Source organism: Ascaphus truei, chromosome 14 (genome assembly GCF_040206685.1).
Source record: "Ascaphus truei isolate aAscTru1 chromosome 14, aAscTru1.hap1, whole genome shotgun sequence".
Taxonomy (NCBI): Eukaryota; Metazoa; Chordata; class Amphibia; order Anura; family Ascaphidae; genus Ascaphus; species Ascaphus truei.
Window position 1 is genome coordinate 44,831,059 of NC_134496.1, and position 17,662 is coordinate 44,848,720.

Here is a 17,662-nt window from a genome sequence, read left to right on the forward strand (position 1 = left end):
GAGGTATATAGTGATGTGACGTCCCCTGAAGGGCCAAATGATCCCTGTAGATAAGGCAGGTGGTGATGACCCCTGTCAGATCCTCATTGGGATGGTCCCTGGACTCACAGCATACAACAATGCAGAAATATAAAGTCAATGGTACTCACATAAGTGCCCCTGATTTGCGTGCAGCCAAGTATAGTTGCTGGTATAGTGGGAAAGAGAGAAAACTGGCGCACAGCCAATGGAGTGGGTCACTAAAACACTGAATAAAAAATATTCCTTGAGAAAGTCACTAACTGTGACGAAACGCGTAGGATGTGTGACGTCATCACGTAGTGACGGACGGATGACAGGCGGGGTCTGGCCAGGACTGAGGTCTGAGACGCAAGCACCAGGAAATACCACACTTCCCTGCTGTTTTCCTCCCTCGTGGCGCCGCCATTACCTGCGGCTGGCTGATCCTAGTACAGGCTGTTTGGACACCTCGTGGAGAGCCTGACCGAGGAGGTAACTTCTGCAGCAGGGGCGTACCGCTAAGTGCACTACACAGCTATTGGGAGCAGCGCTGCGGTACAGTTGGGATTGGCTCTATTGAGAGGTATCTTGGTGACTGTGAGAGACTGATCCATGACCTTATACCATCCCTAATATCTGGTGCATTTGACCTATTACCCTGGGCTACCTGTCCATCTGTCATACCGGCGTCTACCTGCAATTACAGATTGTCTCAAACGATTGTGTTTTTTACCCACTATGTGAGTATAGGTCCTGATGACTACTTTATGTTTTAATAAAGTTTCCTGATTTTACAGTATTATGCTATGGAGCTGGCGCTTCTCTTTGTTTTTTTTTAATATATATTAGATAAAAAGATCATTTTTGAGCACGCTCATGTCTTGGATAGGTCTGCAACCCTGCTTTTGCCCATTATCACCTAGCATGCAGTGCTTCCACTGCAGGAATGGATTCTGGGACATGCAAATGAGCACACAGTGTCTATATAACAAGCAATACAACCTGTAGGGCTGCTTCAAATGTTCAATCAAAATATTGTGTTTTTTCAAAAAGTCAACTTTTCAGTGTATTTTCACCCCTTCCTCAGGACAAGTCTTGACGAAGGAGTGAAAGAAAACCCGAAACATTGTTTTAAAAAAATAAATGTTTATAAACAACAAATTTTAAGCCCGGTGTGGTGACTCCTACATACATTGGTAACGATAGCAGCTGCAGCGACTGCTGATGAAAGCACCCAGCAACCAGACACAGCGGAGTCATGGGGCAGCAAGTACCGGTGTAAAGTGTAATTAGATTGTAAGCTCGTTGGAGCAGGGACGCCCTTTCCTAAATGTTACTTTTATGTCTGAGCACTTCTTCCCTTTGTGTTATTTATATCTTATTATTTATATGATTGTAACTATTACTGCCGTGAAGCGCTATGTACATTAATGGCGCTATATTAATAAAGACATTCATTCATTCAATCAAAGTGCGCTTCCCCTGCACCCGCAATCGGCCATTAGGAGACAAACCAGGGAAACTATGGAAGAGAGGCAGACAATGACTAAGTAACACGTCGTCATTCTTTTCTCTATTCAATTATTCACACCTATTTGTATAGTTAGCCAGTGGCATGGAAATATTGCCGCATGAATGTTAATGAAATTGGTTCCCGGAAGCTTTATAACAAACCTACTAAAGAAAATACAAATTATTAAACTGAAAGAGATTGAAAGGTGACAGCACACCATAGTTGTTGCTTTTTTGACATGCCTTATTATATAGCGCTACTAGTGCATAAAATACAAAAAGTGAACTAAAAAAAAAGGTGAATATTAGCAGAAGAATAAACATCACACGGTGTGGTTCCAAAAAGGAGAGAAAAACATCAAATGCCTTTCTAGCTCACTGTCATTATCCAAAGGCACGTTGAAGTTTGAATGAAAATGTCAGTTTCTGTAAGGGTTAATAACTTGGCTCTATGTTGTGCTAGTCATAATGTGTCTGTGTGATGAGTTCAAATGGCAGACTGAAAATAGGAGAAAATGCAGCTAAAAAAAAGAGAGAAAGGAAGAGGAAACGTAGGCCCGTAAGTACCACTGTCTTGGGAAGCAGATCCGTAGGGAAAGTGCCAGTATCTTAAGGAGTAATGAAGCAGAATTGAAAGTAGTGTCCGTGGCCAATCAAAACTATTTCTGTAGCTGCTGGGGCTCTTACATCTTGTGCCTTTACACTAGACTGGAATCCCTCTCTGCTAATTACCAGACTGTACCAGATTTTCTGGTTCACTTCCATTTCATAATTGACTGACAATAATGGGTAAGGAAGGGGAAAAAAAATTCAGGCTCGTCCAGTGCAAGCATGGGAGATCTGAAGTGGTTTCATAGGGGGGGGGGGCATCGCTGCCTGCCACTAAATGCAGATTTAAGCCACCCTTAGCTGCGCTTCCTTCCGATTCACAGATTTTAAGATTAAAGTGAGGGGTAAGAATAGTCTGTCTGCAGCAGGGCACTAATTCAATTGTGCGCATCCATTATGGAGCGATTATCTTGGAAACAATCATCCATGGGAGTTTGACTTTTCAAGTGCTGTAAGCTAACCAGCACCTTTAGCTGCATGTGATCTGTAAAATACTAGCACAGGTATAGGACCCTGTGTATATTCAGCACACACAATAACAACAAACTGCATGGAAGGACAAATACCAACCTCCAACAATGTAGACTTGGGCTACAAACATTTGATTCCGGGAAATACACACGTTAGGTACATAGGTTTGTCCCAACGTCACCAATCAGTTAATTTTAACACAATCTTAAAATGCACATTTCAAAATCAAAAACCATTTACAATTCTATATGATAAGCATTTGGCAGCTGAACTTTAGTATACAGAATAGGATATTTATTTTATCATAATAACATACAGCATTATTCTTCAAAGCCTTATAGTTCCAACTTTGTGTTGCAATAGGATAAAAGAATAATACATCTGGGACTTCCAGATCGGTTCCGGTTGTGGATCCTGTTTTTAACTAATGCACCCCCCATTTATATTGACATTATCATGATTTAAAAACAAATAAATCATTTGTACGAAAGATGTTACCACCCAGACACATGCAAATAAAATGTGAGATATGGCAATGGATGGGTTTGTTGTTCTGCTACGTTTTTATGGAAGGAAATGAATGAGAAATACTGCACAATACTGAGGGAATCCTGGAATCAGTAACAACACTTTACTGTACCGATAAACTCATCCGAACGCGCATTTTAGACAGGCAATGTCATACTCTGTGCTGCTGTTATAGGGTTATAGAGAGTGTTGTCCTGGAAGCTTGTACACAAGTTACACATGCCATAGGGCAATATTTAAAAGTTGGATCAAAAAGCTAACACAGTTAACTAGTGAGACACCAGAGGAGTTTAGAAAAAGCTTACCTTCCAAATATTGGACGGCACTGTCTCCACAAGGCCTACACCAGCTGGCAAGTCCAGGGAGTTTCCCAGGAAAGGGTGCCCAAACAGGTGGATAAAATGACAGACGGTGACACCTGAGAGCAGGGTAACAGGACTACAAGAAAGAGAGCAGCAAGTGAGCAAAATGTCTTCTGCCAGCACAGTCAGACCTTGTGCACAGGGAGTTACAAATGCACTGGCTTTAGACTTTTTGTCCAAAGCTGTAGTTCTTTTTTTTTTTTTTTTTTTAGTGAAGGAAGATTAGTTCATACAAAACTCAACAATACAGCACTGAAACCCATTGTTGATATTCAACATTTTTCACATAGCGGAACAGAATAGACAATACGGTATCTAGGAAACCACGGGCTGGATTGCAGACTGATGATATCTCGTGCTTCTGGAGGCCTGTAATCCTTTTTATTACCTACCACAGCCAAAAGAGCAGAAACCTAAAATCAATAGCATCGCAACACTTAATAAAGAACATGGGATTAATTAAAATAAAACTGTTAGGGGAAATTGTAAAGAGGGTACAACAGATATGCATCAATGTATCTTAATACATTTTTTAAATGAAGCGTTGCAACATGTAACTTTTTAATAACAGTAACCTGTAATAAATATTAATGTACAACCTAAATATATACACATATTCTACATATATACAGTAGATATTTTTTTTAAAACATGATACCAAGTATTTTTCAAGTATGTACGCAGGAATGCTGAGGCTGAAAATATTGTCCGACAAACATATTACAGCAAGAATGTATATGGAGGATAACAGACAGCATGTTAAAATTAGCACACCCTTTAAAATTGTGAGCATATAGCAAAGTGAATACGATCAATGAATTCCAAACACTGGTGACCAATTTAATTAGTTGAAAAATATACTGAATTCATATGTACAGTAGGTCTACTTCTCATGAGACAAAAGTTAAATATACACATAGGATGTTATTTTTGAATGGCTAATCAATTATATGGTCATTAAAAAGTTGGGGGGGATGAAATAAAGGTGATTCAAATGTTTTACTTTATAATTAAAGTATGCAAAAACACACAAGTAGACCCAATAGAGAAATTTACTAATTTGCACAAATGATGATCCCACCATACAGAATATGCATGTTTACACTTTTATAGTTTCAGCTTTTCTATGCATTCCGTAAAATCCAGTACCCATATTTTCCTGAACAGACCAACTAGCCACAGACATGATTGTCCCAACCAGTCTCTTTTCATCGCTTCTGCAATTGACCAATTGACAACTGATTGATGGTTATCTTTTCACTCCAACAATGAGAGAAATTACCATCACTATGGCTATGTACAGTAAATGCCTCTGGAGTAAATTACATGACTCTAAAATTCTTCTCTGCTAGCTGGGTACAACATTCACACAAAAGTTTCTTTTTGTGTGTGTGTGTGTGCGCGCCTGGCTTCCTGTACAGCATATTTGGCCTTTCCTGCCAGCCGCAGAAAAGAACTTGACAGCTTCTTTAAAAGAGGAGTATAAAGGAACTTTAATGAGGGATGACACCAGGCTGTTGGAAAGCATCTCCAGTTTTCTTTGCGATTGGCTGTACTAGACACAGAAGACACACTACGAATGTGAGCCTAGATAAGCTGTGCAGGAATACTCCAAGGAACTCATCCAGTGACCTTGAGATTGTATTCCAGCCTTAACTGTTCTAATGTTTGCAAAAAAAAGAAATTCCTGCTGAACGACGGAAGAAAAATGGCTGTCCGGGTAAAATGACTGGGTATTTGCAGAGAACAAATCTAATTGGACGCAGTTCTCTTGAAGTAAAGGGAAAAATGAAATATATTCAAAAATGGAAGCTGGTCATTAGAATTGGTATGATTTGTTCTCGGTGAAGAAAAAAAAACAGAATAGGTGCAAAATGCTATATACATTTAGTTACAGTTTAGCAGTCAAAGCTGCCTGTTTTTTATTTTTCCCTTTAATATGTGCATCAAAACAATTCACACAATGATAAGTAATTCGCTAAATTGCAGATCGATCCGTTCTCCTGTGTTCGATCGGTGAAGATTCGGCTCGGGGGTTCACTAAATGGCTGTCAGTGCAGCAGAAGAGGACCAAAGATGCAAAGTTCTGTGGGGAAGATCTTGTGACCAGGCATTCCCTAGATACAATTGGTGCACTGCTAGAGAGAGGGCAATGCCCCAAAAGGGGTGTGCCTGTTTGGGAAGAGAAAGGGGATGTGACTTTGTAAATGGTTGCTATAGAAACAAAAAATGCTGGTTACATTATAATACATTAAAAATGTCATTCACAGTTGTTGTTGTTTTTTTATGCTGCACGTATTTTCTAATAGTACAGAACTGATTTATTTTAAAAAAAAACACACATGTAGGATATTGCTTGGTCTGCAGCTTTGAGGAAGGGCACGTCTGCAGGTCAAAAATTCGACACCAGCGCACATTTGATTTGACTGTAGTCCCCGATTCCGGCTCCCTTTTTCCATTTGCTTTCCGGGATGTTATGGACGTCTGGGCCGTAATTACGTAGCTCATGGGAAGTGGAGCCAAAGCAACATGTCAGTTCCTGTTTTTGCTCAGGTAAGACCTCTTCTTACGTGTTCTCCCCCTTATTATATATTATAATTATCGTTTATTTGTAAACTGCCAACATATGCCACAGCGCGGTACAATGGGGGTACAGAGTTATGTATATTACATAAACAGTTACATACACATGAGGACAAACAAGCGCAAACAGATACAGAAGGTAATGAGAGCCCTGATCCTGAGAGCTTGCACTTTAGAGGGAATAAAGGGCAATGATGAAATAAGAAGGTGAAGTGGCTGCTCGTTGCAGTGTCGATCAGGATGGAGCATGTCCAAACATGACAGCCGATTCCAGTAAGGTTTTGGGGGTATTTAGTGTTACACAGTTGGTCCCATTGGGGTTGGAGAGGGGGGAGAGGGAGTTGGAAGTTAGAGGTATGGTATATAGGCTTCCTTGAAAAGGTGAGATTTCAGGGAGTTTTTAAATATCTGAAAGCAGGGGTATTGTCTGATGGAGCGTGGTAGGGAATTCCAGATATACGCCCTTTCCTTCAAAACTGCCATTATGCTTCAGCACGGGGAGGGGTTTGGATGGGTGCAGTAACAGGCAGATATAACAGCACCGGGCAGCAAGGAACAGCGACTGAGAGAAAGCATTAGCAATAATATTAAGCATAGGAATTAGGAAATGAATAATCATCTTTTATTGTGCCAGGTGACAAAATGTACTACAGCAGGGGTGGTCAACTCCAGTCCTCAAGGGCCACCAACAGGTCAGGTTTTACGGATATCCCTGCTTCAGCACCGGGGGCTCAATAAGTGCCTCTGTCATTATGACCAGGGAGGAAGTTTGTGACAAAGGCAACTGCAGCTAAGGAGAGCTGAAGCCCGACACGGAAGTTGAGCACAACCTTCGGGTAACTTTGGGCATTGGCCGGTCCGGGCCCCCCTGGGGCATGGGACACTTGTCCTAGCTCTCCCCCCTGTCGGCGTCCCTGACTATTTTTAATAATGCTAAACCCGGGAAAAATTCAGCAATTACAAGGGACATTTCTGGTGTTGCTGCTCTATTTCTTCTGCACTTCCTGACACGGAGCTCTCTACTCCTGTAGAACCCCCCAAAAAACAACAACAATACTTCTAATAGTGCTATCATTGACGTAGATCAAGGTGGTCGAGAGACAGAGTCCTGCTGCTAAAACAAGTTGGGAAGCAGCCCCTGCCCGGCCGCGTATTATTTTGTCTAAAAATAATATAGCAGGCTTAAAAAAACCAAAACAAGATGTCTTCTTCAGTCTGGAACATATCCCAACCTGACACAGGAAACAAATACAAATGCTATGCAGCGTCGAGTCAGCAGAGGTCGGAATCTCCATCACCTCGGAACTCCGGCAATGCTTCTCCCCGTGCAGAGATTTCATCCCGTGATGACCCGTCAGAGAAAAAAGTGCCGGAAAGGGATAAAGTGGGTTCCATTTCAGTGGAGTCGCAGTACTCCAAATTCCTGCTCATCTTCCTTGGCATACTGTGCTCCAGATTAAAAAAAGCATTTTTCTTCTTCTCCGGAGATAGGGGGGGAAAACAGGTCAACTTCAGTGCCATATTATCCATCACAAAAGCAGTTAACTGTCAGGGAATCCTTGCAAAAGAAAGCCAAGTGGCACATCACACAGTATAAGAAAGGCTATGGCAGTTACGGTAGCGTTAGATATATGTGTACCAAATCTGCAATTGATTTGCCAGGCTTTCGTCGGTAAGTAGTGTCATGGGAGACCAGGACTCTTTCACGGGATCAAGCACCGGACACGACATAGAGATCAAATAAACTGGTGTTTATTTTGGCCGGAACCAACAGGCAGCACAAAGTCACCTAACAGAGCTATACTCAAGCCAGACAGGGAATACAGGGGGAATCCTAGCAGTCCTAGGTGCCCGGTGCCACCGAAATGGCTTACCCGGCGCAGCTTCCATTCCTGTGGGGGATCTGGAACTCCAGGCAGTGCTGGTTGCAAGATGCCAGCAGGTAAGTTTAAATCTCCCACTTCAGAAAGGCATGCAACCTTGTCTTGGGGTGTCTCTGGCACAACCTCAAATTATATTATGTAGTCCATCTCCACGCCAGTCCAGGAACGATCTCTGGAACTCAGATCGACCGCCCATTTTCTAGATTTCTGGCAATATAGGAAATCATGGAGACAGGGTGGTGACCAATCACAGAATGGATTCCGCGTGTAGGACCAATCACAGCCCGGATGCTATGTGGGCCAAACACAGTGCGAACTGCATAGGCCAATAAGGGCTGTGGGAAATTCAAACTAACTAACCACTGAAACCTGTCAGTTGGGTCTTAAAACCTCAGGGTCCAGTTTCAGTTGGATACCTCCTGGGGAGATGGATGACTCTGAACAATGGCCCTGCCCTCAGAGTCATAGTTCCCCAGGACTAAGTACACACCTCTCCCTCCAGTCCCAGAAATAGCAATTTCTCCAGACATGTAGGCTGAACAAAGGGTTTCTCAGCCCTGCATGTCCAGCGTGCCAGTGCTTGGGGGGGAAAGGGGTCTGAGTTGCTCCAGCTGTGGAGGTTGAGAGTTGACTGCAGGAGGAAGGTTGAGGGGTGCCCGTCGGTGGGCTGCCTGCATGATCCAGTGGCAGGGAGAGATCAAGGCACTCCAGAGCACACTTGGATGGAGGCGTTGGTAAGAAAAAGGGGATGCAGCAATAGGTGGGCGGAGTAAATTCACATGAGAGCTGCTGGCATTGGGGCACGGGGGACGGAGGCTGGAACGTGGCCTGAGGGAGGCAATGAGCCACCAGAGGGCTCCCCTTGGAAAGAAGGGATGTGGTGCAGATCAGGAGTAGGCCTGGGGCTCTTGGAGGTAGTAGGGAGAGAGCAGGGGATGAGAGGCGGTGAGAAGGCTGGGGATGGGGTGGCCAATGTTGGAATGCCACTTGAAATGAAGTGCTCTGCAGATGGGAGGGCTGTTGGAAATGGGGAGGTGCTGGCTCCAGGAGTGGAGTAAACCAGGTCCAAAAAGGCCATGAGGCGGCAGGTGCTGCCCAGGCCTCCTGGAAGGGGTTTTCCACCATGGAACTGCCCAGCAGGTCAATCGGGGGAGATCCAGTACCAGAGCGAGGCTGGGGGGTAGAGTTGGGATGGACGCCTGCAGCGTTGGATGCATCTGGCAGCGGGTTGATGGTCTGCTGTTCGCTGGTTCCTGGGCTGGAGGAAGGCTGGAGGCGTCCTGATGGAAGTTAGATCCAAAGCGTGGAGCTGAGGTGGTCTGGCAATTCATACTGGAGCACCAGAACGCAGGTAAATTCTGTAAGGGAAGCAAGAAAGAGGCAACTAGTTGATAAAGTAATATGATTTTTCGTTTATGAAGAAATTAATTTTTTAATTAATGTACATTTTTATTTTCTTGCAAATATTCTGTTATTGATGTTGTATTGGGAAAAAAATTGTGCTTGGCGGCGGCGGCTTTCTGCCCACGCCTCAGGCGCTGGATTTCGGTGCGCTGACCCTGACCTAACTACAGATAGGTGGATGAGTGGCACAGACCGAATGATAGATTACATGACAGTCACTGCCCACTGGGCATCTTATTCATTGCTAGGTAAGCGGCTCTGTGCATCACTGCCTTCACCAAGAAGAATCCTGGGGTCGATCTTTTGGAAAAACTAGAAAAGTCTATTGATAGACGGCTGACCCCCACTGGACTTTCCCCAGATTTTATAGTTTCTAATAACGGTGGCCAACATTGTGTGCGCACTTCACCTTGGCGACTATGTGCGACCTTGTTTCGCACACGCCCATAACTTCATTGTACAGAGTTTTCTTAAGAATGACAGGGCTGTACAGGAGATGCTGGCCTGGGCACGCGGGAGCTCTGCCCACTTCCGTCAGTCTGCCTCAGCATGCAGAAAGGCGAATGACCTGCAACAGACCCATCATTTACCTTGCCATCAGCTTAAGGAAGAAGTTGTCACCAGGTGAAATCTGTATATATTAGAGCGGCTTGTGCAGTGGAAATAGAAGCAATATCCAGCTACACGACATCTCATAATCTAGGAAAAGAGGGTACGACTTTCCGGACTCCATCCCAGTGGAAAATCATGGCGTGGGAAGTATTAGAACCCCTAAATGGAACTTGATAGGGTTGTAATAAATGGAACTTTTTGAGGTTGAGCTAAAGTTGTGAGTGGAGTACTTCAAGGATTGGTACTGGGACCCCTGCTTTTTAACTTTTGTTAATAACCTTGAGGTTGGAATAGAGAACAAATTCTCGATCTTTGCTGATTACATTAAATTGTGTAAGGTAGTAGAATTAGAGCAGGATGCAATTTCTCTCCAGAAGGACTTGGATAAACTGGAAACTTGGGCAGGTAAATGGCAGATGAGGTTTAATACAAATAAATGTAAGGTTATGCATTTTGGAAACAAGAATAAACAGGCGATTTACAAATTAAATGGGGATAAATTAGGAGAATCATTAATTGAGAAGGATGTACAGTAGGAGTGCTTGTAGGCAGCAGACTTAGGCTGCGGCCCCGCTGGTGCTGACCGCACTCATGCTTGAGAGCGGTGACATCACCAGCTCTCCAAGCATGAGCGCCGGGTGTCCTGGCTATTTCGCAAGCGAGCGGTGGGTTGGGGGGATGGGGGGAACGTTGCGGGCAAATTGAGCTTGCTTCAAAGTTACATTTTTTTGTTTACTCAAGCGCCAAGCTTGAGTGAGCGTGCATGCCCACGCACCACGTGAGTGGGGACTTACACATATACATTAATGTAATTAAAAGCGGCAAGCACCGCGCGCTCAGCGCCAGTGGGAACGCAGCCTGAGCAATAGTGCCCAAAGTCATGCAGTAGCTGCAAAGGCAAACAAGATCTTATCTTTAATTAAATGGGGAATGGATGGAAGGGAAATAAACATAATTATGCCCCTCTATAATGTAAAAATATTTATTTATCACACCGTGAATATGGAGTACAGTTTTAGGAACCGCTCCATAAAAAAGACATTATGGAACTAGAAAAAGCGCAGAGAAGAGTCACCAAGTTAATAAAGAGGATGGATGATCTGATTTATGAGAAGCTAGCTACATTACATTTGTTTACATTACAAAAGATTAATCTAAGAGGAGATCTGATAACTATATGAAAATATATGTGGGGACAATACAAGGAGTTTTCAAAAGAACTATCCATCACAAGTGCAGTACAAAGGACACGGGGTCCTCCCTTAAGGTTGGAGGAAAGGAGATTTCACCATGAACGAAGGAAAGTGTTCTTTACAGTAAGGGCAGTTACCATATGGAATTCATTACCCATGGAGACTGTGATGGCAGATACAATAGATCTCTTAAAAAAAAAGGTTAGACATCTTTTTAGAAAGTAAAGGTATACAGGGATACAGGTAGTCCTCGTTATCCAACGTTTCACTTTACAACGAATGGCATATCGAACGCTTTACAATGCAACCCTAAGGGCCGTTTTCGACGCCTGAATGCGTTATCCAATGCTCACTGCCACTGATTAACATGGGGCTCACTTTACAACGGTTTCAAAATCCAACGCTACTTCCAGAACGGATTCCGTTGGATAACCGAGGACTGCCTGTATACCAAATCAGTAAACATGGGAAGGATGTTGATCCAGGGAGTAATCTGTTTGCCAATATTTAGAGTCAGGAAGGAATTTATTTGTCCCCTTAGGAGATATTATTAGATGATTTTCACTGGGGTTTTTATTTACCTTCTTCTGGATCAATATACTGTAAGTACAGATATAGGATAAGTATCTGTTGTCTAAATTTTGCACAGATGGAACTTGATAGAGCATGTCTTTTTTAAAGCTCATCTTCCGTGTAACTATGTAACTATGTAACCTTTGGAAGTAGCCACACAGGAAACAAGTAGTGAAAAAAAAAACTTTTACTTTATTCTTGCCAACCATGTTTGCACCTATGGACTCGAACAATGTATTATCCGAGCGACAGACTATGAACTTGTTCTGAATCCCAGCCTCTGTTGTTTTACTTGGGGCACCATGTCCATTGTTTGCTTACTTTTATCTTATCTAATACAGGGTCTAAAAGGGGAACTCGCTAATTACAATCATACATTTAATTTAAATGCCTGAGGGAAGAGCGTGGGGCCCCTGCAACAGCCTGCGCCCCCCCAAAAAAATCCTGCGCCCCCCCACTTTGCGCACCGCTGTATTAGGGGATGCATTGCGTTCTCATTTTATCCTTAATAAAGGAATAAGGATAGACATGTATAGAAAATATATATGCTTTCTTTTTAATGTTGATCATTGTAACATGACACTTAACTCTTTAACTTGTCTGAGAATGGTCCACGAAGCTGCCTTACCCCATAATACCTTTTATTGGACCAACTAGTAGTTGAAATGCTACAAGCTTTCCAACCTCTCAGGGTCCTTCATTGAGTATTAGTGTCACCCCATAGAATCTCTTACTGAAGTAAAAAGGGGTTTCCGTGTCCTGATCGGCACTAGCACCGATCAATGAATAGCCACCCCAGCTTGTCTTAACAAGCATATAATCAGGCAGAATTTCTATAGGGCAAATCTCGCATTGCCTTTCATCAGGTCACCTTATTTTCAGAAATAGAAAGTCACTGCTGCAGTTATTTTCAGAAAGCCGTCATTCCAATTATAATATTAAATCAGTCATATCTACAATACTGGTATCCAGACATGGACACACTAACCTATCATTAACGGATCAGTTATTTATTCCTGTCCAATCCCTTGTTTGGCGGCCAATTATTCTCCGCAAATTGCTGTAAGAGCGACTAATCACTCAGCCACAATCACTGACCCATATTTAAAAAAAAAAAAAAACATTTTTGTTTCGAGAGACGTCAATAATATCTGTCAGCTAAAAAGAACCATTATTTGTAGTTTCATGGTTTATACATCTTGCTGCGCTTGTGCTGCAACAGGGAACCAGCCTCAATGCTGTGCCTATAAGGGCCCCACAATTATATATAGGGGCTCCACAATGCAGTGGTCCCTAGAACCAGAGATTCATATTGGGGGGTGCAGGCATTTCACATAGCTGCCGATACTCTCGTCGCATGACATTGCTGCGTCATGATGGCGCTGTGCCATGTGTCGGTGCGTTGTCATGGAGGAGGGATGCTTTCTTACAGAGGTCCCGCTCTGTCCCCCGACAATCAGTTTCAATGCTGTGGGGAAGAGCCCGGGGGGCCTCTGTAATTCCTGCCGGACGCTGGTGTGATGATGCATCACGAGTCGGGAGGGAGAGTCCTGACTCTCTTTGGCCACCCCCTCCCCCAAACACAGGTGAATCGGCAACTGACTCGGCGGAAACAGCTCCAGCGTCTCTAGATCGAGCGCGATGGTCTAACATGCGATTTTAAACCCGCCCACTTGTGAGTTGGTTATTTTTTTCCGGTTATATATTTTATACATAAAACTTTGTTGCACTATACTCTGTTTTTTGTTTCCACATATACATAGAGATACATCTTGTATTAACTGATACATGCATCCTCCCAGACCCATTGCTTGATTTAAGTCCATGTGAGTGGTATTACTACTTTTTTCTACCCACAGTTGATTGGTTTTTATACTGTTGCAGTATATGTCCTTTTTAGTTTTTTTCACATGCACATCGGGGATATTATGCCATCTGAAATCTATGTTCCATGAGCTTCCTTTTCAGAAACATCTTTCACATCGTTGTGAATTCTATCGAACCCCAAATATCTTATATTTAGTAAACTTGTACAGACATGTGGAATGTCTTCCTAGCCGCACCCTCTTTGTTTTACTCAGCTCACTGAGGAATTCCTTTTGAGCTACAAAAAGATCAGGGCTGCAGACATGGGGTGAGAGCCAGGACAGGTGTCCCAGGCCGGGTGGCTGTAGGGGCCCGGCTGGCACTGCAATTTGGGTCCGGCCAGTTGTCAGGCCCAACTTCTGCATCCAGCTGCCGGGCCTCTGGTTGCTGCCGCTGGGCTCCGGCTCTCCCCAGCTGTTGCCTGTCTCTTCCCATGCCAGGACTCTCTCTCCCCAGCTGTTGCCTGTCTCTTCCCATGCCAGGACTCTCTCCCCAGCTATTGCTTGTCTCTTCCCATGCCAGGACTCTCTCTCCCCAGCTGTTGCTTGTCTCTTCCCATGCCAGGACTCTCTCTCCCCAGCGGTTGCCTGTCTCTTCCCATGCCAGGACTCTCTCTCCCCAGCTGTTGCCTGTCTCTTCCCATACCAGGACTCTCTCTCCCCAGCGGTTGCCTGTCTCTTCCCATGCCAGGACTCTCTCTCCCCAGCTGTTGCCTGTCTCTTCCCATGCCAGGACTCAATCTCACCAGCTGTTGCCTGTCTCTTCCCATACCAGGACTCTCTCTCCACAGCTGTTCCCTGTCTCTTTCCATGCCAGGACTCTCTCTCCCCAGCTGTTGGCTGTCTCTTCCCATGCCAGGACTCTCCCTCACCAGCTGTTGCCTGTCTCTTCCCATGCCAGGGCTCTCTCTCCCCAGATATTGCCTGTCTCTTCCCATGCCAGGACTCTCTCTCCCCAGCTGTTGCCTGTCTCTTCCCATGCTAGGTCTCTCTCTCACCAGCTGTTGTCTGTCTCTTTCCATGCCAAGACTCTCTCTCACCAGCTGTTGACTGTCTCTTCCCATGCCAGGGCTCTCTCTCCCCAGCTGTTGCCTGTCTCTTCCCATGCCAGGACTCTCTCTCCCCAGCTGTTGCCTGTCTCTTCCCATGCCAGGACTCTCTCTCCCCAGCTGTTGTCTGTCTCTTCCCATGCCAGGACTCTCTCTCACCAGCTGTTGCCTGTCTCTTCCCATGCCAGGACTCTCTCTTCCCATGCCAGGACTCTCTCTCCCCAGCTGTTGCCTGTCTCTTCCCATGCCAGGACTCTCTCTCCCCAGCTGTTGCCTGTCTCTTCCCATGCCAGGACTCTCTCTCCCCAGCTGTTGCCTGTCTCTTCCCATGCCAGGACTCTCTCTCCCCAGCTGTTGCCTGTCTCTTCCCATGCCAGGACTCTCTCTTCCCGCTGTTGGAAAAGGTTTATGAAGAAACTTTGAAGACCATTTTAAGGTTAATGTGTGATTCACTAGGAGTGTATTAAAAAAACTGAATGCTGGATTATATACACATTATCTTATGGAAAAATACTACGTTTGTATTGAATCCGGCGCCTTTCTTTGACGGTAACAAATTCTAGGCGAAAATATGAAATACTTTCTCTACTTGTCAATCCATATAAAGACACACGCGAGTTATTAATAGAACAATTTTTCAGACAAAGCAAATATATCATCTGTTTGACAGTAGGTTTAGCTTTTAATGGGTATTGTCTTTAGAACACATGCATTGAGCAAAGGATATTGGCCAAAATGAAAGCACATGTACAATTCATGGTTCTAAAATGTCTTGCATATCCTTCCACAGGGAAAAAGAGCAAAAACTGCTGAAGGTAAAGGCCAATGCTACAAGGTGGCAGTTACACTTTTAGAAAGGAGATTAAGCAGCTTGATGTTTTCTTTGCTGGAAATAATTGCCTCCTACCAGCACTGATACGAGCACATCACACACCTGGCCATTCTACTGAGCTGGTTCTCCCTGGGACATCAGAAGTGTTGAACAAAGATCTCCAGAGAGGGACATCTGGTTGTTTTCATGATAACACGTAAGAGATGCAAAGGGGTCTATTATACTTGTAAGTGCATTAGTCACACCTGCGTCTCAAATGAAGCGCACTTTAAAATAATCAAGCAGCTTTGCCCAAATTAGTATGCAGAACTCTTATTCTGTATATTTAGAATATGTGGCTGGATTTAATGATAAGATGGGAAGAAGGAGAAATTAGATACAAAGAGGCACCAACTTTTTTGATGGATATTATTTATCATTTAACATTGATGTCAACTCACCTCATTTATGGGACAGGACACGGGCATCTGGTGGTGGGCACCAAACGCACACCTGCAAGCCTACACATGACCCCCATGGCCATTACAAGTTATATTTGAGCTGCAGCCCACTTTGCTGGTGCTCCAATGGAAACTCCTCTTAGCCCCATCCAACCCCTGACACTACTGGAAACATTTCTTCTGTTCCATTGCCCCCAGCTACTAATACTACTACCCACATTATCATTATCATAATTTTCCTACTAACTTCCCACCTTTGGTTAGTCCATAGAGTATTCCTTTTTTGGGTTCTATCCAATGGCGGATTTTGATGAAGCCGAGCGGATTGAAGCCACACAAATCCGTTTATGGATTTTACACCGTAAAATTGATTTTGGGGGTAACATCAGCGAAAATCCAAGAAACAGATTTGGGCGCATTCGCCCAGCTCAAGTTTTGAGTAGGTATTTGAAACTATGGATTAAAGGATAAGGCAAATGGAGAGGGGTAGAGGAATCCTTTGTTTATTTTGCTAGTAATGAAAGAAAAGAGAACAACAAAAGTTGCATCCTAGAGTGGGGTCCACAGAAAGCTTGGGAGGGGGGGGGGCTTTATGAACACTCCGGGGGGCAACTATTGCTGTTCTCCTTTCTCCCCCATAAACACCTACCCACTGAATTATTTAGATAGAGTGTAGGCAGAACGGTAAGTTACTCTGCGCTTCTAATGTAGGAAGTGGCTTGTGGGTGAGGAGAGCAAGAGGTGCGAGAGGAGCTGCACATTCTAAGAGCGATAGAACGAAAATTCTGATGGGAGATAATAGGGGATTGGGTTGAATTGCAAAAGTATGTAAGAAGTAAAAGTGTAACTGGTAAGACCGGAGCACTGATGACAAATGCACACAATAACTAGTAGAGTGAAAATGTAACATAACCGCTTGCCTTTCAATTCACTGTGCAGAATTTCTGTGTGCATTGATACCATTTTGTACTGATGATTTAAAGGAGCAATTCATTCAATATATCCTACATTATTTTTCTTCTTTTAAATAAATCAGTTCTGTAGTATTAGATATTACTTACTACATATTTTTTTTTAATGTAACTCAATGCTATTTTTAATGAGTTTTAAAATACTGAGCCTCCTTTGCTTTCTATAGCAGGTTTAAACACATCTCCCGTATAGTGCAAGATCTTTGTAACACTTTCCTATTTGTGATAATTTGTTGCCAATGTGTCCAGCAAGTTGAGCTGCAAACTGTAACAATAGATGATGTTACCTTAGTAATATCAGGATACATTGAAGCTGCTGAGTTACACTGACTGAAGGATTATAACTGAAAAGCAGCCTTTTAGTGAACCATGGAAGCAGGATCTTTGTTGATTGATCACTAGCTTAGGTAATTAGTTTTCAATAAAGGTAATAGAAGGCTGCACATATTAAAACAAATACAAATATGTATTTTTAAGATGCTGCTTTGCTTGCCTCTTTAAGTACAAGACATAGCCATATAATATGTATTTCTCAAATAAATTGCTACCAGTGTTTTCATTTTATACACTACTTAAACTTTTAACACTGAAAGAAATATTTTTCTTTCCAACAAAATAATACATCATTTAAATTTTTCAAATGTAGCGTGTGTTTGTCTACCCTAAAATATATACATTTCTTGGAGCTACTGTATGTAAAATGTTGAGTAGGTTACACACATCTGTTCTAATTAACTGGAATTGATTAACTTCAAATCAAAGGCATGGGAAAGCG

The 17,662-nt window shown here is 43.4% G+C and overlaps 1 long non-coding RNA gene across 2 annotated transcripts in view; it reads right to left on the bottom strand.

The window, feature by feature from the left end:
- The window catches only part of LOC142466054 (uncharacterized), a 71,407-nt gene extending 67,783 nt beyond the window's left edge, over window positions 1-3,624 (bottom strand). For both annotated transcript variants that reach the window (XR_012788042.1, XR_012788043.1), the window contains exon 1: window positions 3,426-3,624. This is a non-coding gene — a long non-coding RNA (uncharacterized LOC142466054). The remainder of the gene's footprint in view (window positions 1-3,425) is intronic.
- Between the last annotated feature and the right edge of the window lie 14,038 nt (window positions 3,625-17,662).